Below are 27771 nucleotides of genomic sequence, written 5' to 3'. Positions count from 1 at the left end.
GGCCTACTCCTGCACCTACTGTTTATTGTCTATTGTCCATGAGTCAGTTATCTCCCCTCTTTTCTCCTCTATGAGCAAGTTATCTCCCCTCCACCCTCCTCCAAGAGTCAGTTATCTCCCTTACCCCCTTTATGAGTCAGTTATCTCCCCTCCACCATGAGTTAGTTATCTCCCCTCCTCCTTCTCCATGAGTCAGTTATCTCCCCCTCCTCCCTCACCACAAGTCAATTTACCCTTCACCCTGAGTGAGTTATCTTCCCCTCCATCCTCTGCATCCCCTTGCAGGATCTCAGCATTACAATGGAATCGCCTCTGAGTCTGGCTAGTTGATGGCCAAGAAACAGACAAAAGGTCAAATCTTACTATTAAATTTGTCAGAAACTGGGGTCAATAATATTCTGGGTTTCCTATCCATTCTGACATTTCAATATTTTTTCAACATAAATATCATGTGCATTATGTCCCAACATCTCCTTGTCTCGGGACCTCATTGCTCTAATCTCATGTTTTGTGTGTCCTGATATTGGATACCATTTTCCCCCCTTGTCCAAGTGCCTCCTTAAACCCTATCCATTCAGCCTCAATATCTCGAAGATTTTCCTGTATCTCTAGTTTAGGACAGTGAGATGTCTGTCTTGATCTGAATCAGCGGTTGAAAGTCAAATCAAACTTGAGTTTGTCGCCATTAGCACCGGTTCATGTGTGGACAGGTTGAATGAAAAACTCACAGCAGCATCACAGGTACAGAGCAGTCGATATGCAGTACTCACAAGGAAACAAAAATTAAACATAAATTATACTTCGAGCTGCTGTGACTAGAAGAATACAAACTCTCATGTATGGTTTTGGGGCGTGAGCGTTCTTTGATTGGACAGGTTCAGAAAACTTGGGAAAGGAAATATTGAAAAAGCCTCAGCTGCCAGGAGTAAATGATCACAAAGCATTTTTTACAGCGGATGCGTAGTTTTAAACTGTAGTCACTAGTCACTGTAGTCATAGAAGCTGATGTGCTGTCAGAAATTGACAGATTCTCATTTTGCTGGAAAAACTTTTTAGGTTGGGATGTTTGTCAGTATGAAGACATGAAGATGCTTGGACATGAAGATGCTGAGAGCATGTGGTAGATATGGTTCTTCCTTGGTGTTAACTCCAGATCATTAACTTAATTACTGTATTTGAGCTGATTGTGTTGTGATCAGAGGCATCCAAAATTGTGGTTTGTTTCTTTGGCCAATTCTGTGACACCAACTGGCAAGTTGTTGTTCATGAGATCACTTTACTCCAGAGACCCAATCTTTTTTCTTGACTTTTGGTGCCATCTGTGTGGAGCCAGCATGTTCTCCTTGGGATTGTGTGATTTCCTCTGGGTGTAGTATGGGTGGAGCTGCCTTTCTACTTGAATCTTCCAGTGTCAGATAGTTTTGGTTTTGTTGCTTCTTGGGTCACCCAGCTTTCTAATGACACTTCTGTTCACATCCAATAGGACAGCGGGAATTAATTGCTACTGCATTCACGCAGTCAGACTGAGACAGTGGGCAAGACAGATAGAGGAAGACTACAAGTGAGAGGGCAGAGAAAGCCCAGGAGATCGAGGTAGAGGCAGAGAGATACAGAGAAAAATAGAAAAAGACAAGTGAGAAAGAGGCAAAGTGATAGGAAGAGGAAAAGGGAAAGTGAAGAAGATTGGGAGAGATAGTAGTCAAAGAGTGAGAGAAAGCAAGAGGAATCAAACCGACAACATAGGAAAGGGGGAAGGTAGCAGTTGAGAGGAAGAAACACGGGTACGCACATTGAGAAGCTGAGGCAGATAGAGTGTAATGGATTGAATCAGAGGCAGAGAGAGAGAGGGAGACAGACATATTATGGACTTACAATGAGATTTGACCTGTGGTAACCCTGAGCTGATTGGACCAAGGCTGGAGCCTTGAGCTTGATCTGGATGTGAGTTATCTATTGTAAACATCTATCTACTGTACGGTCTGCCCTGTAACAGCGATACAGCTGAGTGTTATTCTGTGACCACGTCACCCAGCAGTCAGTGGCCCTGCTCACCGCGAGGTGCTCACGAGAGTCAGGGAGAGGACAGGAGTGAAGGACAGCGAGTTATCACCAACCAAGCGGGCAGGAGAGAGTTACACCGCTTCTTATTCCAGAGAATCAATTCATTCAGCTGCGGCTTCACTGAAGAAGGAAACCTTACCAGAGTAAGTAAAGCGAGAGTTGGATCTCCCTGGAAAGAGAGGAAGGAACCCCATGGAGAGGAGGGAGGGACAAATGGCTTCACATAGCTAACAAGACAAGCCTTTCACTGAGGGGACCAGTAGTTAAATGCTGCACTTATCTTGCATTTTCTGTTTCTTTATGATCCGATTGAAAGGAGGATAAACTTTCTGTTATTGTGGGAAAGCCATAGAAATGGAATTGAAAGGATCACGTTAGGTTATTGACCTCTCTGGAGTCACCACTGAAACATTCTCATAGGGGATATTGATGGTGGTTATTTGGCAGGGAGGGAGTGGGAGGAATGGAAAGTGCAGTTAAAGGGCCAGGCATTAACACTCTAACAATGCTGACTAGATTCTTGTTCTGTTTTGTCAATCAGGCAATGTCTGAGGTTAGCTCAGAGTTCTCTCCTACCCTCTTGGAGGGTTGGTCATGGTGGATGTAGGGAGCATACTTGCCCAGTAGATCAGGTTACTACTCCAATTACCACAGCAAAGGGTGGAGAATTTGACAGAGGAAAGGGCTGTTAGGAGGGAAGGAGATCTGGGAAAAGTTGAAGTATGGAGGGTAGATTTAACAGAAACTTTTGAAAGTGGTTCAACAGAGGTCTGACATAGCCAGTATTCATCCACTCCTAATGCCACCCACTTCCAAATTTGCACAGAGCTATCACAGATCTGTCGAAAACTGTAAAAAAAATCCCAGTCCCAAACCATTACCATCCCACTGTGTCATATTAACGGGGGGGGAGGGGGTGAATACTTAAGCAATTATTTTATGTTTGTACTTGCAATTAATTTAGATCACTTTGTAGAGATCTGTTTTCACTTTCATATAAACGAATCTTTTTCTGTTGATCGGTGTCAAAAAAGCCAAATTAAATCCACTGTGATCCAATGTTGTAAAGCAATAAAGCAGAACACTCCCAAGGGGTGGGGAGGGTGAATATGCTTTATAGGCACTGTATATTTGATAGGTGTCAATGAGATCTTCCCTCATTCTTCTAAACTTCAGCAAGTTCAGGTTCAGAGCCATTAAAACGCTCCTCTATGTTAACCCTTTCGTTCCTGGGATCATTCTCATGAACCTCCTCTGGAGCCTCTCCAATGTCAAGGGGCTGAAAACTGCTGATGATACTCCACGTGTGGTCTGACCAGTCTCTTACAAAGCCCCAGCATGACACCTATGCTCTTATATTCTAATCCTCTCAAAGTGAATGCTAACATTACTTTTGTTTTTCTTACCACCAACTCAACCTGTAAGATAACCTTCAGGGAATGCTGCACAAGGAGATCAAAACCCCATTGCACCTCTGGTTTTTGAATTTGCTCCCCATTTATAAAATAGTCTGCGACATTATTCCTCCTACCAAAGTGCATTACCGTACACTTCCCATTTCCATTTGTCACTTTTTTGCCACTTCTCCCAATTTCTCTAAGTCCTGCAGAGTACCTGCCCCTCCACCTATCTTTATCATCTGCAAACCTGGCCACAAAACCATCAATTTTGTCATCCAAATAATTGACATTTAATGTGAAAAGAAGCGGTCGCAAAACCAGCCCCTGCAGGACACCACATCACTGGCAGCCAACCAGAACGTGCCCCCTTTATTCCCACTCTGCTTCCTGCCAGTCAGCCAGTCTTCCATCCATGCTAGTATCTTTCCTGTAATACCATGGACTCTTATACTGTTAAGCAGCCTCATTTGTGGCACCTTGTCAAAGGCCTTCTGAAAATCCAAGTAAACAACATCACTGACTCTCCTTTCTCTAACCTATCTGTCAGTTCCTCAAAGAATTCCAACAGATTTTTCAGGCAAGATTTTACCTTAAGGAAACCATATTGACTTTGGCTTATTTTATCATGTGCCTCAAGTTCACTAATACCTCATTCTTTATAATGGACTCCAACATCTTCCCAAATACTGAAGTCAGGTTAACTGGCCTATAATTTCCTTTCTTTTGTCTCCCTTCGTAAAGAGTGGGGTGACAATTACAATTTCCAGTTCTCCCGAATCATTCTAGAATCTAGTGATTCTTGAAAGATCATTACTAACACCTCCACCACCTTTTCAGCTACCTCGTTCAGAATCTTGGAGTGTAGTTCATCTGGTCTGGGTGGCTTATCTACCTTCAGACTTTTCAAACAGCTTCTTCTTAGTAATAGCAACTGGATTCACTTCTGCCCCCTGATACTCTTGAATTTCTGTGTCTTCCACGGTGATGACTGAAGCGAAATGTTCATTAAGTTCATTCACCATTTCTTTCTCTTCCGTTACATGCATGAAGCAGCTGAAGCCAAATACCCTCCCATTTATTTCACGAGTCCTGATTAAGGGCTTTGGTTTGAAATGTTGACTGTTTACTCATTTCCATAGATGTTGCCTGACCTGCTGAGTTCCTCCAGCATTTTTGGTATATTGCCTTAAAATTGGTTTATAACATTGGCATAGATTGAGAATTAGTTAACAGACAGAAAGCAAAAAGTGAGAATAAAATAATCTTTCTCTGGCTGACATGTCGTAATTAATGTGATATGGCTTGGGCTTCAGCTGAGGGACTCTGCGTCATTGTTCCAAATCCACAGACAACACAGAAATAGGTGGGGTGTAAACCAGTGGGCTACTTTCATTTCTGTAATACATATTAGTGATTTAAACTTAACCGTGGGGGCCATGATGAAGATTGTAGATTATGCAAAACCATTTGGCAATGTACTTGACAAGAGGGGGGAAAGCTTCAGACAGAAGGAGAGAGACAAGCTGGTAGTTCAGGTAGAAATGTGGCAAATGGAGACTAATGCAGAAGAGTACAAATATTGCATTTAAAGAGGTGATGTAGGCAAGAAAATCTAAAATAAATGAGAGGGTATTTGGCTTGAACTGCTTTCTGTGGTAGAGAATGCTACAGGTTCAATAATGGGAGAAGAAACTTCTCATCTTAGTCTTAACATCTAATTCTACATTCTGTTATTGTTTCTCCCTCAATGCACTGACGCAATGAAGTGATCTGAATGAATGACATGCAGAACAAAGTTTTTTACTGTTCCACAGAACATGAGATGACAATAAACCTATTTACCAGACAACTTGTCTCTTATCCTTCGACTATGACCCTGGTCCTGTCCTCTCCAGTCACCAAGGACATTCATCCTGAACTTGATCTCTCCATTCTCTCAAAATTTTACAGTGAAATTGACCTGCTCTCTCCCCTTCCTGTGGAATATGTGTGGCAAACCCCTGCTTCACTCCCACCATAACAAGAACATCCTTTCTCCAGTAGGGAGACCAAAACTGCATGTAATATTCTAGGCAAAGTCTTACTCAATCCCTGTATACTTGCTGCAAGACAGGCCTACTCCTAGACTTGAATCTTGTCATTATAAAGGTCAGTGTACCAACTCTTAATCACTTGTTACACTTGCATGCACAAGGGCATTCAGTCATACTGCACCTCCTCCTTCCCCAGTCTACCGCCATCAGACAACATGCTTTCTCCTTACGGACTCCAGAGTATCTGACCTCACATTAGATTGCACCTGCTTTGTACTTGCTCTCTCCTGCAACTTCCATTGGGGAGGAGGTCCTGGAGCCTGAGGACGCACACTCAATGTTCTAAGAACAGCTTCTTTCCCTCCACCATCAGATTTCTGAAACCATGAATGCTACCTTGTTATTTGTTTTTCCACTATTTATTTATTTTGTAACTTAGAGTATTTCTTTAGAACTGTACTGCTTCTGCAAAGCAATAAATTCATGACATATTCTGATTCTGAATCAAATCTCAGAGTTCACAGTAAAATTTATTATCAGAATACATACATATCATCACACACAACCCTGAGATGCTTTTTCTGCGGGCATTCTAAGCAAATCTATAGAACAGTAACTAAGCTGTAAACATCAGGAACTATTAACTGTAAATAAACTATGCAAATGCAGATATAAATAAATAGCATTAAATAACGAGCATGAAACAACAAGATAACAGAATCCTTAAATGAGCGTAATTATCCCTTTTGTTCAAGAGTCTGATGGTTGTGGGGTGGTAACTGTTCCAGAACCTATGAGTCCTGGGGTTCTTGTACCTTCTACCTGATGGCGGCAGCGAGAGAAGAGCATGGCCTGGATGGTGAGGATTTTTGCTGCTTTCCTACGGTGATGTTTCATATTGATGTGCTCAATGGTTGGGAAGGTTTTACTGGGCCAAATCCATTACCCTTTGGAGGATTGTTCACTCAAAGGCATTGGTGTTTCCATACCAGACCATTATGCAGCCAGTCAGCACACTTTCCACCACACATCTATAGAAGTTTGCCAAGGTTTATAATGACACACCGAATCTCCACAGACTCCTGAAGGAGTAGAGGCGATTTCATGCTTTCTTCACAATTATATTTACATAATGGCTCCAGGACAGGTCCTCTGAGATAGTGACACCCAGGAATTTAAAGTTACTGACCGTCTCCACCTCTAATCCTCCGGTGATTACTGGCTCATGGACCTCTGGTTTCCCTCTCCTGAAGTCTACAATCAGTGCCTTGGTCTGACTGACATTGAGAGAGAGGAGGTTGTTATTACACCACTCAACCATGTTTTCAATCTCCCTCCTGTATGCTGATTCATCACCCCCTTTGATATGGCCCACCACAGTGTCATCAGCATATGGTGTCGGAGCTGTGCTTAGCCACACAGACACAGGTGTAAAGCGAGTAGAGCAGGATTTAAGCACACGTCACTGTGGTGATGGAGATTGTGGAGATGTTTTTGTCAATCTGAACTGACAGGCATCTACACGTGAGGAATCCCAAGATCCAATTGCACATGGGGGTGTTGAGGCCCAGGTCTTGCAGTTTACTGATTAGATTTGAGGGGATCGTGGTGTTAAATGCTGATCTGTAGTTGATAGAGAGGATCCTGATGTATGTGTCTTTGCTGTCCAGATGCTTCAGGGTTGTGTGAAGAGCCAATGAGATATCACCTGCTGTTTTAATTCTGATTCTGCCTTGGCCAAATCATCCTGGGGCTTCAGTGTATTCTCCACAGGGCACACCCCTCCACTCAGCTTTGCATTGGCATAAACTTGGAGATATTACATTTATTTCCCTTATCTAAGTTATGTACTGTGAAGAGCTGGAGTCCCACACCGAGATTGAAAGTATAGAAAAGAAAGAGGACATGAGCCATGAAAAGCAAATGATTACAGGACGTTCTGAGAAAATGTACAAGAATGATTAGAGTGCTCGGCATTTTAACTCAACAGCACAACCAACTTTATCTGCAGGGAGTCCTACTCACTACAGAGGGACTCAATTAATGAAGGCTGCACACACCAGTAGATATTATATATCACATTAGGCAAGTGTAACGGATGAGCTTGACCTTGTCTATTACTGGATGCATTTGGACAAACATTACATCACCTCCACATATCACGGCTTCCTGCAGAATCCAAAACACTGCACAGTATGGACCGTTCCACACTGACAGCCTTATGTTAGCACATAGGGTTGCCTTGTACGATAAGGTGGACTCATCCTCATCATGGCCTTGCAACTTATGATCAGCCTGCACCACACTTGCTCTGTAACACCATATTCTGCATTCTGTTATTGCTTTGCTCTCAGACTACCTCCAGACTGATGTGATGAGTTTAATCTGTATGGGTACATGCAAAACAGTGTCCTTTACTGTACCTTGGTACATGAGGCATTAATAAATCAATTTACCAAATCATAAGGTACTTGGAGGGGAGCCGAGGACAGTGATTTGCTTCTAATGTAGTCAGATGGAATAGTGGAATTAAGTATCATGGTCACCATCACCATTGATGAGTTAGGCCAAAGGGCCCATTTCTGTGCTGTACAGATCTATACCATCCAGCATCTTTAACGCAGGCACCACACACTCAGATATCATTCCATTCTGTACTGTACAGCTCTATACAATCCAGCACCTTTAACGCAGGCACCACACACTCAGATATCATTCCATTCTGTTCTGTCCAGCTCTATACAATCCAGCACCTTTAACACAGGCACCACACACTCAGATATCATTCCATTCTGTTCTGTCCAGCTCTATACAATCCAGCACCTTTAACACAGGCACCACACACTCAGATATCATTCCATTCTGTTCTGTCCAGCTCTATTCAATCCAGCATCTTTAACGCAGGCACCACACACTCAGATATCATTCCATTCTGTACTGTACAGCTCTATACCATCCAGCATCTTTAACGCAGGCACCACACACTCAGATATCATTCCATTCTGTACTGTACAGCTCTATACAATCCAGCATCTTTAACGCAGGCACCACACACTCAGATATCATTCCATTCTGTACTGTACAGCTCTATACAATCCAGCACCTTTAACACAGGCACCACACACTCAGATATCATTCCATTCTGTACTGTACAGCTCTATACAATCCAGCATCTTTAACACAGGCACCACACACTCAGATATCATTCCATTCTGTACTGTACAGCTCTATACAATCCAGCATCTTTAACACAGGCACCACACACTCAGATATCATTCCATTCTGTACTGTACAGCTCTATACAATCCAGCATCTTTAACACAGGCACCACACACTCAGATATCATTCCATTCTGTTCTGTACAGCTCTATACCATCCAGCATCTTTAACGCAGGCACCACACACTCAGATATCATTCCATTCTGTACTGTACAGCTCTATACCATCCAGCATCTTTAACGCAGGCACCACACACTCAGATATCATTCCATTCTGTTCTGTACAGCTCTATACCATCCAGCATCTTTAACGCAGGCACCACACACTCAGATATCATTCCATTCTGTTCTGTACAGCTCTATTCAATCCAGCATCTTTAACGCAGGCACCACACACTCAGATATCATTCCATTCTGTACTGTACAGCTCTATACCATCCAGCATCTTTAACGCAGGCACCACACACTCAGATATCATTCCATTCTGTACTGTACAGCTCTATACAATCCAGCATCTTTAACGCAGGCACCACACACTCAGATATCATTCCATTCTGTACTGTACAGCTCTATACAATCCAGCACCTTTAACACAGGCACCACACACTCAGATATCATTCCATTCTGTACTGTACAGCTCTATACAATCCAGCATCTTTAACACAGGCACCACACACTCAGATATCATTCCATTCTGTACTGTACAGCTCTATACAATCCAGCATCTTTAACACAGGCACCACACACTCAGATATCATTCCATTCTGTACTGTACAGCTCTATACAATCCAGCATCTTTAACACAGGCACCACACACTCAGATATCATTCCATTCTGTTCTGTACAGCTCTATACCATCCAGCATCTTTAACGCAGGCACCACACACTCAGATATCATTCCATTCTGTACTGTACAGCTCTATACCATCCAGCATCTTTAACGCAGGCACCACGCACTCAGATATCATTCCATTCTGTTCTGTACAGCTCTATACCATCCAGCATCTTTAACGCAGGCACCACACACTCAGATATCATTCCATTCTGTACTGTACAGCTCTATACCATCCAGCATCTTTAATGCAGGCACCACACACTCAGATATCATTCCATTCTGTTCTGTCCAGCTCTATACAATCCAGCATCTTTAATGCAGGCACCACACACTCAGATATCATTCCATTCTGTACTGTACAGCTCTATACCATCCAGCATCTTTAACGCAGGCACCACACACACAGATATCATTCCATTCTGTACTGCACAGCTCTATACAATCCAGCATCTTTAACGCAGGCACCACACACTCAGATATCATTCCATTCTGTACTGTACAGCTCTATACAATCCAGCATCTTTAACGCAGGCACCACACACTCAGATATCATTCCATTCTGTTCTGTACAGCTCTATACCATCCAGCATCTTTAATGCAGGCACCACACACTCAGATATCATTCCATTCTGTACTGTACAGCTCTATACAATCCAGCATCTTTAACGCAGGCACCACACACTCAGATATCATTCCAATCTGTACTGTACAGCTCTATACAATCCAGCACCTTTAACACAGGCACCACACACTCAGATATCATTCCATTCTGTACTGTACAGCTCTATACAATCCAGCATCTTTAACACAGGCACCACACACTCAGATATCATTCCATTCTGTACTGTACAGCTCTATACAATCCAGCATCTTTAACACAGGCACCACACACTCAGATATCATTCCATTCTGTACTGTACAGCTCTATACAATCCAGCATCTTTAACACAGGCACCACACACTCAGATATCATTCCATTCTGTTCTGTACAGCTCTATACCATCCAGCATCTTTAACGCAGGCACCACACACTCAGATATCATTCCATTCTGTACTGTACAGCTCTATACCATCCAGCATCTTTAACGCAGGCACCACACACTCAGATATCATTCCATTCTGTTCTGTACAGCTCTATACCATCCAGCATCTTTAACGCAGGCACCACACACTCAGATATCATTCCATTCTGTACTGTACAGCTCTATACCATCCAGCATCTTTAATGCAGGCACCACACACTCAGATATCATTCCATTCTGTTCTGTCCAGCTCTATACAATCCAGCATCTTTAATGCAGGCACCACACACTCAGATATCATTCCATTCTGTACTGTACAGCTCTATACCATCCAGCATCTTTAACACAGGCACCACACACACAGATATCATTCCATTCTGTACTGTACAGCTCTATACCATCCAGCATCTTTAACGCAGGCACCACACACACAGATATCATTCCATTCTGTACTGCACAGCTCTATACAATCCAGCATCTTTAACGCAGTCACCACACACTCAGATATCATTCCATTCTGTTCTGTACAGCTCTATACAATCCAGCATCTTTAACACAGGCACCACACACTCAGATATCATTCCATTTCAGTACTGTACAGCTCTATACCATCCAGCACCTTTAACGCAGGCACCACACACTCAGATATCATTCCATTCTGTTCTGTCCAGCTCTATACTATCCAGCATCTTTAACGCAGGCACCACACACTCAGATATCATTCCATTCTGTACTGTACAGCTCTATACCATCCAGCATCTTTAACGCAGGCACCACACACTCAGATATCATTCCATTCTGTACTGTACAGCTCTATACAATCCAGCACCTTTAACACAGGCACCACACACTCAGATATCATTCCATTCTGTACTGTACAGCTCTATACCATCCAGCATCTTTAATGCAGGCACCACACACTCAGATATCATTCCATTCTGTACTGTAGAGCTCTATACAATCCAGCATCTTTAACACAGGCACCACACACACAGATATCATTCCATTTCAATGTCAGAAGGATATGTAGCACACCACATGCGTCTGGAGAACTTCAGACTTCTAGCTGGGAAAACCTGTCAGCATTTAAAATATTTAAATAAAAGGCTTACTTAATTTTGTATGGTCATAGAATGAAAATCAAATAAAAAAATCTGCAGCTGTTGGAAATCTGAAAAAAAAGCAGAAAAGTGTAGTAATCTCCGGATTGCTGCCTGTGCAATGGGCCACTGAGGGTAAGAATAAGGTGATTTGGCAGATGAATGTGTGGCTGAGGAACTGGTAAAGCGGGCAGGGGTTCAAATTTCTGAATCATTGGGATCTCATCTGGGGAAGGTCTAACCTGGACGTAACGGGTGGGTTACACCTGAACCTGGGGGAGCTGGACCAATATCCTTGCCTGCAAGTTGGCTCGAGTTGTTTGGTAGGGGGATGGGAACTGGTGTGATAATGCTGAAGATGCGGTAGTTGTTTTACCAACTGAGGCTTTGTGTTGTGAGACCCCTAGCAAGGGGGGGCTGATGATAGGGCAAAATTGCAGTCAACAGACAGACAGAGAGACAGATATACTTTATTGATCCTGAGGGAAATTGGGTTTCTTTACAGCCGCACCACCAAGAATAGTGAAAAAGAACATGATGAGTTGCAATCTGAAAAATGGACAAAATCAAAAAAGGTGAATACGGGACTGAAGGTGTTATATTTGAATGTGCACAGTATATGGAATAAGGTCAATGAACTTGTAGCGCAGTTACAGATTGGCAAGTATGATGCTGTAGGCATCACTGAATCATGGCTGAAAGATTATAGCTGGGAGCTTAACGTCCAAGGATACACATCGTATCAATAGAATAGGCAGGAAGACAGAGGGGGTGGTGTGGCTCCATTGGTAAAAAACAAAATTATAGACAATAGGTGCAGAAGTAGACCATTCGGCCCTTCGAGCCTGCACTGCCATTTTGAGATCATGGCTGATCATCTACTATCAATACCTGGTTCCTGCCTTGTCCCCATATCCCTTGATTCCCCTATCCATAAGATACCTATCTAGTTCCTTCTTGAAAGCACCCAGAGAATTGGCCTCCACTACCTTCCGAGGCAGTGCATTCCAGACCCCCACAACTCTCTGGCAGAAAAAGTTTTTCCTTAACTCTGTACTAAATGACTTACGCCTTATTCTCAAACCATGTCCTCTGGTACTGGACTCTCCCAGCATCTGGAACATATTTCCTGCCTCTATCTTGTCCAATCCCTTAATAATCTTATATGTTTCAATCAGATCCCTTCTCAATCTCCTTAATTCCAGCGTGGTACAAGCCCAGTCTCTCTAACCTCTCTGCGTAAGACAGTCCGGACATCCCAGGAATTAACCTCGTGAATCTACACTGCACTTCCTCTACAGCCAGGATGTCCTTCCTTAACCCTGGAGACCAAAACTGTACACAATACTCCAGGTGTGGTCTCACCAGGGCTCTGTACAAATGCAAGAGGATTTCCTTGCTCTTGTACTCAATTCCCTTTGTAATAAAGGCCAACATTCCATTAGCCTTCTTCACTGCCTGCTGCACTTGCTCATTCACCTTCAGTGACTGATGAACAAGGACTCCTAGATCTCTTTGTATTTCTCCCTTACCTAACTCTACACCATTCAGATAATAATCTGCCTTCCTGTTCTTACTCCCAAAGTGGATAACCTCACACTTATTCACATTAAACGTCATCTGCCAAGTATCTGCCCATTCACCCAGCCTATCCAAGTCACCCTGAATTCTCCTAACATCCTCATCACATGTCACACTGCCACCCAGCTTAGTATCATCAGCAAATTTGCTGATGTTATTCTCAATGCCTTCATCTAAATCGTTAACATAAATGGTAAACAGCTGTGGTCCCAATACTGAGCCCTGTGGCACCCCACTAGTCACCACCTGCCATTCTGAGAAACACCCATTCACCGCTACCCTTTGCTTTCTATCTGCCAACCAGTTTTCTATCCATGTCAATGTCTTCCCCCCGATGCCCTGAGCTCTGATTTTACCCACCAATCTCCTATGTAGGACCTTATCAAATGCCTTCTGAAAATCGAGGTACACTACATCCACTGGATCTCCCTTGTCTAACATCCTCGAAAAACTCCCAATAGATTAGTCAAGCATGATTTGCCCTTGGTAAATCCATGCTGGCTCGGCCCAATCCTATCACTGCTATCTAGATATGCCACTATTTCATCCTTAATAATGGACTCTAGCATCTTCCCCACCACCGATGTCAGGCTGACAGGTTGATAGTTCTCTGTTTTCTCCCTCCTTCCTTTCTTAAAAAGTGGGATAAGATTAGCCATTCTCCAATCCTCAGGAACTGATCCTGAATCAAAGGAACATTGGAAAATGATTACCAATGCATCCGTAATTTCCAGGGCCACCTCCTTTAATACCCTGAGATGCAGACCTTCTGGACCTGGGGATTCGTCAGCCTTCAGTCCCATCAGTCTACTCATCACCGTTTCCTTCCTAATGTCAATCTGTTTCATTTCCTCTGTTACCCTATGTCCTTGGCCCATCCATACATCTGGGAGATTGCTTGTGTCTTCCTTAGTGAAAACAGATCTAAAGTACTCATTAAATTCTTCTGCCATTTCTCTGTTTCCCATAACAATTTCACCCAATTCATTCTTCAAGGCCCAACATTGTTCTTAACTATCTTTTTTCTCTTCACATACCTAAAAAAGCTTTTGCTATCTTCCTTTATATTCCTGGCTAGCTTGCGTTCGTACCTCATTTTTTTCTCCCCGTATTGTCTTTTTAGTTAAGTTCTGTTGTTCCTTAAAAACTTCCCAATCGTCTGTCCTCCCACTTACCTTAGCTCTGTCATACTTCCTTTTTTTTAATGCTATGCAATCTCTGACTTCCTTTGTCAACCACTGTGGCCCCTTTCCCCCCTTTGAATCCTTCCTTCTCTGGGGGATGAACTGATTTTGCACCTTGTGCATTATTCCCAAGAATACCTGCCATTGCTGTTCCACTGTCTTTCCTGCTAGGCTATCTGTCCAGTCAACTTTGGCCAGCTCCTCCTTCATGGCTCCATAGTTTCCCCTGTTCAACTGCAACACTGACACCTCCGAGCTGCCCTTATCCTTCTCAAATTGCAGATAAAAACTTATCATATTATGATCACTACCTCCTAATGGCTCCTTTACTGCAAGATCGCTTACCAAATCCTGTTCATTACACAACACTAAATCCAGAATAGTCTTGTCCCTGGTCGGCTCTTGTACAAGCTGTTCTAAGAATGCATCCCGTAGGCACTCTACAAACTCCCTATCCTGGGGTCCAGCACCAACCTGATTCTCCCAGTTCACCTGCATGTTGAAATCCCCCATAACTACTGCGACATTACCTTTGCCACATGCCAATGTTAACTCCCTATTCAACTTGCACCCAATATCCATGCTACTGTTTGGTGGCCTGTAGACAACACCCATTAGGGTCCTTTTGCCCTTACTGTTCCTCAGTTCTATCCACACAGACTCTACTTCTCCTGACCCTATGTCCCCCCTTGCAAAGGACTGAATCTCATTCCTCACCAACAAGGCCACCCCACCACCTCTGCTCACATTTCTGTCCCTACGATAGCACGTATACCCTTGTACATTCATTTCCCAGGTCTGATCTCCCTGCAGCCATGTCTCCGTTATCTTGTAGTGACATAGGGTGGAAGGTATAGAATCCTTGTGGATTGAGCTAAGGAACTACAAAGGTAAAAAGACCCTGATGGGAGTTAAATACTGACCCTCAAACAGCAGTAAGGATGTTGCTTACAAATTTCAACGGGAGATAGAAAATGTATGCCAAAAGGGCACTGTTGCACTAGCCAGGGGGACTTCAATATCAAAGGTTCAAAAGTTCAAAAGTCCAATTTAATGTCAGAGAAATGTATACCATATACATCCTGAAAAGCTTTTTCTTTGCAAAAAAAAAATGCAGGTAGATTGGGAAAATCAGGTTGATGCAGGATTTCAAGTGGAGATATTTCTAGAATGCCTAAGAGATGGCTTTTTAGAGCAGTTTGTGGTTGAGCCGCTAGGGGATCAGCTATTCTGGATTGGGTGTTGTGTAATGAACCAGAATTGATTAGAGACTTTAAGGTAAAAGAACCCTTAGAGGCAGGTGATCACACTCTGATTGAATTCACCCTGAAATCCGAGAAAGAGAAGCTAAAGTCAGATGTAGCAGTATTACAGTGGAGTACAGGGACTGACCGAGGCATGAGAGAAGTGTTGGCCAGAATTGACCGGACAAGAACATTGGCTGGGATGACGGCAGAGTAGCCTTGGCTGGAATTTCTGGAAGCAATTTGGAAGGCACATCTCAAAGGGGAAGAAGTATTCTAAAGGCAAGATGACACAACTGTGACTAACAAGAGAGGTCAAAGTCAGCATAAAAGCCAAAGAGAGGACATATAATGGAGCAAAAATGAGTGGGAAGTTAGAGGATTGAGGAACTTTTAAAAGCCCACAGAAGGCAACTAAGAAAGTCATTAAGAAGGTAAAGATTGGATACGAAAGTAAGCTAGCCAATAATATAAAAGAGGATATCAAAAGTTTCTTCAGATACAAAAAATATAAAAGAGAGACAGGAGTGTATATCAGACTGCTGGAAAACGATGCTGGAGAGGGAGTAATGGGGGATAACCAAATTGTGGATGAACTGAATAAGTATTTTGCATCAGTATTCACTGTGGAAGACACTAGCAGTATGGTGGAAGTTCCAGGTGTTGGGAGCATGAAGTTGCCGTAACGAGAGAGAGGTTTCTTGGGAAACTGAAAGGTCTGAAGGTATATGTCAACTGGACCAGATGGTGTACACCCCACGGTTCTGAAAGAGGTGGCTGAAGAGATCATGGAGGCATTAGTACTGATCTTTCAAGAATTGCTAGATTCTGGAATGGATCTGGAAGACTACAAAATTGCAAATGTCACTCCACTCTTCGAAAAGGGAAAGAGGCAGAAAAAAGGAAATTAGAGGCTAACGAGTCAAAGGAAAATCTTGCCTGACAGATTTGTTGGAATTCTTTGAAGAAATAACAAGCATGATAAACAAAGGAGCATTGGTGGAGGTTGTCACAAGGCCTTTGGCGAAGTGCCACATATGAGACTGCTGGAAAGATTCTAGCATGGATAAAGCAGTGGCTGATCGGCAGGAGGCCGAGAGAAGGAATAAAGGGAGCCTTTTGTGGTTGACTGTAGGTGACTAGTGCTGTTCCACAGGGGTCTGTGTTGGGAACGATTCTTTTTATGTTCTATGTCAATGATTTGGATGATGGAATTGATGGCTTTGTTACAAAGTTTGCAGATGACATGAAAATGGGTGGAGGGGCAGGTAGTTCTGAGGAAGTAGGGAGGCTACAGAAGGGCTTCCTAAGTTCTTTCTAAAGATATAATTCCATCTGTTACCAATACAGCCACACCACTGCCCACACATTCCTGCCTGTCCTTTCAATTCATAGTATATCCTTTGTTGTTAAGCTCCCAACTATGTGAAGAAGGCAGGGCTGAAGGTTTTGAATTTAAATGTGCGCGGCATTAGGAATAAGGTGGATGAGCTCCTGGCACAGTTAGAGATTGGTCGGTATGGCATTGTGGGCATCACTGAGTTGTGGCTGAAAGAATGCTGTAGTTGGGAGCTTAACGTCAAAGGATATACTTTGTATTGAAAGGACAGGCGGGAAGGCTTAAGTGGTGGCGTGGCTCTGTTAGTAAGAGATGGAATTACATCTTTAAAAAGAGGTAACATAGGGTCAGAGAAAGTTGAATCTTTGTGGGTGGAGTTAAGAAAATGCAAGGATGAAAAAAACCATTATGGGAATCATATACAGGCCTCCAAATAGTAGGCAGGATGTGGGGTTGAGATTGCAAAGGGAGCTGGAAAGGACATGTAATAAGGGTAATGTCACAATTGTAATGGGGACTGCAATTTGCAAGGGGATTGGAAAAATCAGGTTGGTGTCAGATCGCAACAGAGGGAATTTGTTGTATGTCTACAGCTTGTGCTTGAGGAAAAGCTACCTAAGATTGGGTGTTGTATAATAATCCAGATCTTATTTGGGAGCTTAACATAAAGAAAGCCTCAGGAGGCAGTGATCATACTCTGAGTGAATTCATACTGCAATTTGAGAGGGAGAAGCATGTCAGGCGTATCCATATCTCAGTGGAGTAAAGGGAATTACAGAGGCATGAGAGAGGAGCTTGTCCGGGTGGATTGGAGAGAGATACTGCTGGGGATGATGGCAGAGCAGAGATAGCTGGAGCTTCTGGGAATGATTCACAAGGTACAGGATGGATACATCCTAGGGGTAGGCAATCGTGGCTGACAAGGGTAGTTAAGAACTGGATAAAAGCCAAGGAAAAGGTATATAAGATCGCAAAAGTGAGTGGGAAGTTTGATTGGGATGCTTTTAAAATCCAACAAAAGGCAACTAAAAAAGCTATAAGAAGGGAAAGATGAAATATGAGGGCAGACTAGCCAATAATATATAGCAGGATACTAAAGGTTTTTTCAGTTCTATAAAGAGTAAAAGGGAGTAGAGAGTTGATATTGGACCACTGGAAAATGATGCTGGTAAGGTGGTAATGGTGGACAAAGAAATGGCAGACGAACTTAATGGGTACTTTGCATCAGTTTTCACTGTGGAAGACTCTAGCAATGCGTCAGAGGTCCGTGAGAGTCAGGGTGCAGGAGTGAGAGCCATTGCTATTACAAGGGGAAAAGTGCCAGGCAAACTCAAAGGGCTTAATGTGGATAAGTCATCTGAACCAGATGGACTACAGCCCAGAGTCCTGACAGAGGTTGCTGAAGAGATAACAGATGCATTAGTTATGATCTTAAGAAAGGAAATTATAGGCCAGTTAGCCTGACCTCAGTGGTTGGGGAAGTGTTGGAGTCTATTATTGAGGGTGAGGTTCTGGGGTACTTGGAGACTACTGATAAAATAAGTCAAAGTCAGCATGGTTTCAGTGAAAGGAAATCTTGCCTGACAAATCTGTTAGAGTTCTTCAAGGAAGTAACCAGCAGGGTGGACAAAAGTGAGGCAGTGGATGTCATTTACTTAGATTTTCAGAAGGTGCCTCACATGAGGCTGCTTAACAAGTTTAAAATCCTATAGCATTACAGGAAAGACACTGGCATGAATAGAGGAATGTCTGACAGGCAGGAAGCAGTGAGTGGGAATAAAAGGGGGCCTTTTCTTGTTGGCTGTTGGTGACATTGTTAGTCGGTGATATAGATAATGTAAATAATGGCTTTGTGGCAAAGCTTGAGAATGATACAAGGATACCTGGAGGAGTAGGTAGTGCTGAGGAAGCAACGTGATTGCAGCAGGACTTAGACAAATTGGAAGAATGGGCAAAAAAGTGGCAGATGGAATACAATGTTGGGAAATGTATGATGATGCATTTTGGTAAAAGAAACAATTGTGCAGACGATTATCTAAATGGGGAGAGAATTCAAACATCAGAGGTGCAGAGGGAATTAGGAGTCCTCGTGCAAGACTCCCAGAAGGTTAAGTTACAGGTTGAGTCTGTGGTAAAGAAGGGAAATGCAATGTAGGCATTTATTTCAAGGAGGATAGAGTATAGAAGCAAGGAGATAATGCTGAATGAGGCTTTATAAGGCAGTAGTCAGGCTGAAGTCAAAGTATTGTCAATAGGTTTGAGCACCATATCTCAGAAAGGATGTGTTGTCATTGGAGAGAGTCCAGAGGAGGTTCATGAGGATGATTCCAGGAATGAGGGAATGTTTGGCAGCTTTGGGCCTGTACTAGAATTTAGAACAATGCAGGGTGGGGGAGATCTCATTGAAATCTACTGAATGTTGAAAGGACTAGATAAGGTGGATGTGGAGAGGATGTTTCCTCTGGTGGGGGTATCCAGAACTAGAGGGTACAGCCTCAAAATAATTGAGGGACGACCTTTTAGTAAAGAGGCATGGAGGATTTTTTTTAGCCAGAGAGTCAATCTGTGGAAGGTTCTGCCATAGACTGCAGTGGAGGCCAAGTCCATGTATATATTTAAGGTGGAAGTTGAAAGTTTCCTGACTGGTCATGGCATCATAGGATATGGTGAGGAGGCAGGTGTATGGGGTTGAGTGGGATCCAGGATCAGCCATGATGGAATGGCAGAGCTGACTGTGGTGAACCTGCCTGGACACGCCCACGCCCCCCCCCGCTGACTGCTCCTGTAGCTCCTCCCACAGACCCCGGTATAAAGGCGATTGGAGGCACTGCTCCTCCCTCAGTCTCCAGGATGTTGTGTGATGGTCTCTTACTGCTGATAGTGCTCTCTTCCAGCTAATAAAAGCCTATCTCTCGCCTCACATCTCCGAGAGTTATTGATGGTGCATCACTGACTCAATGGGCTGAATGGCCTAATTTTACTACTATGTCTTATGGTCTTATGGACTTAGAGAGATTAAGAAAATGGGCAGATGGAGTACAGTGTTGGGAAGTGTATGGTCATGAACTTTGGTAGAAGAAATGAAAGGGTTGACTACTTTCTAAATGGAGAGAAAATACAAAAATCTGAGGCTCAAAGGGACCAGGGAATCCCTAAAGGATGTGCTGAAACTGGACAGGGTTCAAAGGAGATTCACAAAGATGATTCCAGGGTTGAATGGCTTCTCATATGGAGAGTGCTTGATGGCTCTGGGCCTGTATTCACTGGAATTCAGGAGAATGAGGTGTGACTTCATTGAAACCTATCAATTGGTGACAGGCCTTGACGGAGTGGATGTGGAGAGAATGTTTCCTAAGGTGGGAGAGTCTAAGACCAGAGGACCCATCTTCAGAATAGAGGGGCATCCTTTTAGAACAGAGATGAGGAGGAATTTCTTTAGCCAGAGAATGATAGATATGTGGAATTCATTGCCACAGGCAGCTGTGGAGACCAAGTCTTTAGGTATATTTAAGGCAGAGGTTGATAGGCTCTTGATTGGTCAGGGCATGAAGGGATACAGGGAGAAGTCAGGAGATTGGGGATGAGAGGAAAAATGAATCAGCCATGATGAAATATCAGAGCAGACTTGATGGGCCAAATAGCCTAATTCTGCTCCAATTTCTTATGGTGTTGTGGTCTAAAATGCTGGAAATGCTCAGGTGAAACCAAAAACGATGTTTCAGATTGAATATGTTGCAGGCGATGGTGACCAGAATCCTGAAATCTCAGGCATTATGGATGATTTCAGCCTCCATTGAAAACTTGTCCCCTGTGAATGTGCCCAGACACATCAGCCAGGCTGGACAATTAGTTTCAGCAATCACTGACACAAGGAGCTAATGATCACCTAGGGATAGCAACACAAACAGAATGCTAGTGGAACGCAGCAGGCCAGGCAGCAACTGTAGGAAGAAGCACAGTCGACGTTCCGGGCCAAGACTGGGGTCCTGACGAAGGGTCTCGGCCTGAAACGTCGACTGCGCTTCTCCCTATAGATGCTGCCTGGCCTGCTGCGTTCCACCAGCATTTTGTGTGTGTTGCTTGAAATTCCAGCATCTGCAGATTTCCTCGTCACAAGGAGCAAATGATCCACTTATGGATACAGAGAAGCTAGCATTTACAATCTATAGTTATGCTTGAAGCTGGGATTTAATTTGTGGATAAACCTTGCTGCAGGATTGCCTGAAGTGTATTAGTTTTCTCTGTAGTATTATTGCACAGAAACAGAGTAGGGATCCCTGAGACATAGCTACTGTCCCTGGGAGTCGTCCAGACACCAGGAGGTGAGGTAGCCCTGGTTACAGCAGGCTTCCCTGTCTTCTTAGAGAACCGTGACCTCCTCGCTGCAGAACAGATTAGATCAGAGGGGATTTTGCAAGGGGATATGCTTGCACTGATGGCTACAGTTGTGCAGGAAAGAAAGGAGAGCCACAGTCTTGGCTCTGTCATTGTTGAGTTGACCCAGAGTGGTAGTTGACCGGGAGGTGTTCAGGAGGATCTTGTAGGACAGGGTGGGAGCTGTCAGACCAGGAATGTGCATGAGAGCTGGTGCAGTCAGGAGAATCTCAGTTCCAGCTCAGCACTGATCCACTCCACTGCGCCTCCCAGTGGCCATTGCCAACAAAACCCAGCAGCTTTTAGCCTCTGCTGGAACAGCCTGAACCAACAGACGGGCAGTTCCTCAGGACAGAAGCTTCTTGTTATATGTAGGACTTTGCTGCAGACACCCTTTTCTGCAGTCTGTCTGCTGGCCTTAGCTGAGTTCAGATGCGCACACTGTAGTCTGCCCAATCTTAGGACTGTCCTTTTGGTTGTCCCATTCTGTCTCAGGACATCTGAAGTTTCTTGCAACCCTTGGTTTGTAGCGTTTGCCCTGGCTAGTGTGCTCAAGCTTGCTTCCATTGTGTGCAGACACATCTTTTGATCCCTCCAGTCAGTAAGGGTGTTCTATTGTGTGTCCTAGGAGAAGAAAGCAGACAGTCTGCAACCACTGGGACACGGTGGGACACATCTCCAAATCACAGAAGCTGAGAAGTGCATATTCATTTTATTCTCCTGGTTTTGGTCATTTTCTTCTGCAGCCAAATACGGACCATTCCCTGGTTAAGGCAGAGTTTCATTACTGTACTGCGAACTGTTTGATACAAACCATTCCCCGGTTAAGGCAGGGTTTCATTACTGTACTGCGAACTGTTTGATACAGACCATTCCCCGGTTAAGGCAGGGTTTCATTACTGTACTGCGAACTGTTTGATACAGACCATTCCCCGGTTAAGACAGGGCTTCATTACTGTACTGCGAACTGTTTGCTACAGACCATTCCCCGGTTAAGACAGGGCTTCATTACCGTACTGTGAACTGTTTGATACAGACCATTCCCTGGTTAAGACAGGGCTTCATTACTGTGAACTGTTTGATACAGACCATTCCCCAGTTAAGGCAGGGTTTCATTACTGCGAACTGTTTGTAACCTAGACTGTTTGCAAGTTGGAAATACACCTTTGAACTGAGTTCCCACAGCTGCTGGCAGATCTGATCACCAGTCTTCCAGGTGCCCGTGCACGAGTTGTACATTTGGTATGTCAGGCATTTGTAAACTACGGGGAGGAGCTGTAATTTGTTGCATTAAAATAGTTGTTCTTTTTTGCAGCAAATGGGAGTAGATTGGAACTTTACCACACAGGAGAATGCCCTTTAGCCTACAATGTCGTACTGAATTAATTCATCTAGTAATTAAATGCCTGACTAAACTAATCTCTTCTGTCTACATGATGCCCATATCCTTCCATTCTCTGCACTTTCATGCCTGTCTCAAATCCTCTTAAATGCTTCTATCATACCCTTCTCCACCAGCACTGTAGTCAATGCATGCCAGGCACCCACCTCTGTCTGTGTAAAAATCTTGCCCCGCAAGTCTCCTTTAAACTCACTTCTAGCACTTTAAATAGATGCCTTCTAGTATTAGACATTTCAACTCTGGGAAAAAGATACCAGATATATACCTATACCTCTCATAATTCCATAAACTTTTGTCAGATGTCCCCTCAAACTCCACTGCTGCAGAGAAAACCACTCAACCTTATAAAGTATGCCTCCTAATCCATGCAGCATCCTGGTAAACTACTCTTGTCTCCTTTCCAAAGCCTTATATCCTTCCTATAATTGAATGCATTGTTTCAGACAGAGCCGAAATAGTTTTATAAATCTGCAACGTATATTTTTCTGACTCAGTGCCTTGGCAAGCACACCATATGGTTTTTGCCTGTACCTTTATTCATCTGTACGTACACTTCCTCAATCAGTCAGCCGAAGGTATTGGACGTGGGTGCACCTGTCACTTCAAGGCAAAAGGTGGATGCTATTGATGCCTGAACCCTATTATCATGTGCAGTGAGAGGGCAGAATCTCATCCTTACGAAATTGTCCAGTTCTCCGATTGCCTTCAGTGGATCAGTGAAAGAAGGGCCCAATAAAATCATTCTGACCCGTGTCTGAGAACACTACAGCTTGTGACAGCTTGCTGTGGTCGTACTCCATAATGACATAATGATGAATCTTACAGAGGCATTGTACCTCAGAAATTCTGCAGCCATGCAAAGCGATTGATGAGGAGTACGACGTCATTAGCAGAGCCAGTAGCCAATGAGTTGAGGTACCTTTGCAAATGCAAGGGTGATCTCACTTTGCAGTTACATACAGTATTTCAAGTATTATCTACCATGCCTTACTACGATTGAAAAGTCATTGTTAAAAAGAGAATCTTAGCATGCCAGAGATAGATATGTTTGTGTGAAGCAAAGGCTTAAAGTTTGGAAAAGGTCGGCAAAGTGGAAAAGTAGGGGTATCCCTGATAATAATGCATGGGGTAAAAGTTGAATATAAACTACTCGGAGCAGACTCGATGGGCCAAATAGCCTAATTTCTCTCCTTATGGTCTTATAAAGGATCTTAGCTTGGAAATTCAAGTACAGTTGGTTAGCACTGAGGTAAGAAATGGTGAAGAGCAAGGGGAGCAGCCAGATGTCTTGGGACATATTGCTACCAATGACGTGGCAAGGAAAGGTCCTGAAGAGAAGATTTAGAGAGCTAAGCAGAAAGCTGAGAAGCAGGAGCTCCGAGGTAGTAACTTCTGGATTTCTACCTGAGCCACATGCTAGTGACGGTAGAAACAGGGCAATTAGTAGATTAATGTGTCACTGAGAAGCTGGTGAAGGGGACAAGGTTTCAGGTTATTGGATCATTGGGATCTCTTCTGGGGAAGGTATGACCTGTACAAAAGCGACAGGTTACACCTGAACCCAGGGAAATCAATATTCTCATGGGCAGGTTTGTTTGAGCTGTTGGGGAGGGGCATGGGAATGGAGTGAAGGGACTCAGGATAGTGTGCAGTCAAAGGAGTTTTAGGACCCTCATCTAAGAAAAGATATGCTGGCATTGGAGAGGGTCCAGAGGAGGTTCACAAGGATGATTCCAGGAATGAAATGGTTATCATATGAGGAGTGTTTGATGGCTCTAGGTCTGTACTTGATGGAATTGAGAAGGATGAAGTTGGGACTCACTGAAACCTTTCAAATGTTGAAAGGCCTAGACAGAGTAGATGTGTAAAGGATGTTTCCCCGGTGGAGAGTCTCAGACAAGAGCTCACAGCCTCAGGATGCGGAGAAATTTCTTTCTCCAAAGGGTAGTGAATTTATGGAATTTGTTACCACAGGCAGTTGTGGAGGTCAGTTGTTGGGTGCATTTAAGGCAAATATTGATAGGTTCTTGACTGGCCATAGCATCAAAGGTTACGGGGAGAAGACTGGGGAGTGGGGCTGAGGAGGGGAAAAAAGGATCGGCCATGATGGACCAGGCTCGATGGGTCAAATGGCCTAAATCTGATCCTGTGTTTTAGGGCCTTAAGGTCTTTTGGTAGAAACCATTAGTGGATCCCCTTTAGATCCCTCAAACAAAAGTGGTGATGTAGGGCAGAACGAAATGAGAAATTTAGTGTCAAATTTAACTAGGGTACTATCATTAGCTACAGAGGACTTGAATTTGCAAATAGAACAGGTAAATCAAATTGGAAGTAATAATAAAGGGGATGAATTCAAGGATTGTACTAAATGGTTTTCTACATGTTATAGGGAAGAATGATCAGAGTTTTATATAAAATGTGGTTTAGTTCAGAGTCCTATTTCTAAATAAAGTAAAGGGGAAATAGAAGAAAAAGTTGGCTTTGGAGATTGGGAAACTTCCGGAACCATTTCAGAACTTAGTGATTTTTGAAAGATCATTGCTAATGACCTCTGGTCTAGTTGATGTATCTACCTTAAGACCTTCAGATCTTTCAACTTCCCAAGAACCTTCTCTACACACTATATGACCCTTGACAGCTGGAACTTCCACTATACTGCTAGTCTTACCACAGTGAAGGCTGATGCAAAATACTTATTCAGTTCATCCACCATTTCCTTGTCCCCCATTGCTACCTCTCCTGCTCTTGCCTTGCAAATCCCTTGCACATCAATCTCCTCACAGCCCCCACTGCCACCTACCTTTTAATCTCAATAAACATAGATAAAACTTCAACTTGATACCCTCATTGGAATCAATGATGTTGATTCTGAACTTTAGCTCTACAGCACTATCCCCGGGCACCTCAGCAACCACAGCCTCCTAAACCTGATAATTAATTATTCTTAATCTAGGTTTTCATTGTTAACCACTCAATTTCTACTCAGCTGTTGCCTGGCACTTTATAGAAGGCTTTTTGGATGTCCAAATAGCCTCCAGAGCTGGTTTGCACTTCACTATTCAGAACGTTATTGCAAAAAAAATGTATTTGCTAAATTTGTTTATCACTCCTAATCTAATCTTATTTTCAAAGTGCCATGTTACTACAGAGTCCAGTATCCTTAGCGTATCTGGTCCTCATTTTCGCTCTCTCTCATTTCTCAAACAGTAGAGTTGTATCCATTGTCATCCACTTGTAGGAGCCTTTCTGGACTGCAAATCTACTGGAAATACTGAAACCCTGTCTACAGAAATGCATTCCTGAATCCCAGGGTTTTGCATGTGGTAGCAATAGAGTTAATGAACGTGATGGTTGTCATTCCATATTTTTCGGAGCATTTGGGAAGCTATCAAATATAACCTAATTGTTAAGAAATTAGAGACAAAGAGAGAGGGAGAGACCAACAGATAAAATATGGGGAAGTACAGATCAAATAGCCTGACATTAGTGGAAGGAAAATTGCTGAAGCTTTAGTAAGGCAATAGGACAATTAACAAATTATAATAAAATCAAAAAGAGGCGATTTATTAGAGTAACATCTGGCTTGAGTAGTTGGTCTGAAGAGGAAAAGATTAGACAGGATAGGATTGTAGGAATTTAGGAAATTGGAGATTGAACAGGAAACATTGACTGAAACAATAGATCCTAATGTGTCTCACCTTGTGGAGCAATTGTGAGAAATACAAAAATAAGGGTCACTACTTAAAAGTAGAAGGTCTTTATTTAAGACAGAGGCAAGGAGATATTCTTTCTCTCAGAGAGCCATGAGTTTTTCGAATGCTTTTTCTCATTGAGTGGTGGACGGTGGGTTTCTGAACATTTTCAATGCAGAGGTAGAGACACTCTCTAACATCCCAACCTCTTACCATGTTTGGAGTGCAAAGTAACATGGCCCTATTGTGAGACCCAATGTAGATTGGGAGACTGCTTCACCGAGCACTTATACTTTGTCCACCAGAAAAAGTGGGATTCTTCCATCATTTTAATTCCACTTCCCATTCCCATTCTGCCATGTCTATCCTCTACTATCGTGAAGAGGCCACACTCAGGTTAAAGGAACAACGCCTTATATTCCGTCTGAGTAGCCTCCAACCTGATGGCATGAACATCCATTTCTCGAACTTCTGGTAATGGCTCCACTCTTTCTTTATTCCCATTTCTTTTTCTTTCTCTCACCTTATCTCCTTACCTGCCCATCTCCTCTCTTTGGTTCTCCTCTCCCTTTTTCTTTCTTCCGTGGCCTTCGGTCCTCTCCTTTTAGATCCCCCTTTTCCAGCCCTGTATCTCTTTCACTAATCAACTCCTCAGCTTCACCTGTTCCCCCACACCACCTCCGGTTTCACCTATCACCTTGTGTTTCTTCCTCTCCTCCCCCACCTTCTAACTCCACTCCTCATCTTTCTTTCTCCAGTCCTGCTGAAGGGTCTCGGCCCGAAACGTCAACGGTTTACTCTTTTCCATAGATGCTATCTGGCCTGCTGACTTCCTCCAGCACTTTGTGTGTGTGGCTCAGATTTCCAGCATCTGCAGATTTTCTGTTTGTGATAATCCCGTCGTCCTGCATTTGTCTAATTTTGGACAGGTCATGCAGCTGTGCTAGAAAGCTAGGTTTAGCAATGAGTTTCTCAGGCCCTGGAAAGTGATTATTCATCCCACCTTGACTTAAACAGTGAGAGCAGCCTGTCCCTGCTTGTATCTGAGCTTCTATGATGACACACGTCCCAGTGCAGCTTGACTTGTGCAAGTGTAGCCTATGTACCTATTGCTTCTCTTTGAGAAGTCTGGATGGGTGAGGTTTCTTGTTGATGTAGCTGCTCATATCTGCTGAGATGTCCACTCAGTGACCACTTGTACTCTTGTTTGTAATGCAAATATCTAATCATCCAAGCACGGGGCAGCAGCTCCATGCAGACGTGGTTAAGATGTTCAGTTATGGTTC

General features: G+C 43.4%; 1 protein-coding gene across 1 annotated transcript in view; it reads left to right on the top strand.

Moving 5' to 3' along the window:
• Nucleotides 1-2031: 2031 nt before the first annotated feature.
• Nucleotides 2032-27771, top strand: part of LOC132396381 (oxysterols receptor LXR-alpha-like) — a 201725-nt gene continuing 175985 nt past the window's right edge. The window contains exon 1 of the mRNA XM_059973907.1: nt 2032-2204. The gene's annotated coding sequence lies outside the window, so the exon portion shown is untranslated. The remainder of the gene's footprint in view (nt 2205-27771) is intronic.

Source organism: Hypanus sabinus, chromosome 7 (assembly GCF_030144855.1).
Source record: "Hypanus sabinus isolate sHypSab1 chromosome 7, sHypSab1.hap1, whole genome shotgun sequence".
In the NCBI taxonomy this organism is placed as follows: domain Eukaryota; kingdom Metazoa; phylum Chordata; class Chondrichthyes; order Myliobatiformes; family Dasyatidae; genus Hypanus; species Hypanus sabinus.
This window is presented reverse-complemented; position numbering and strand designations above follow the sequence as displayed.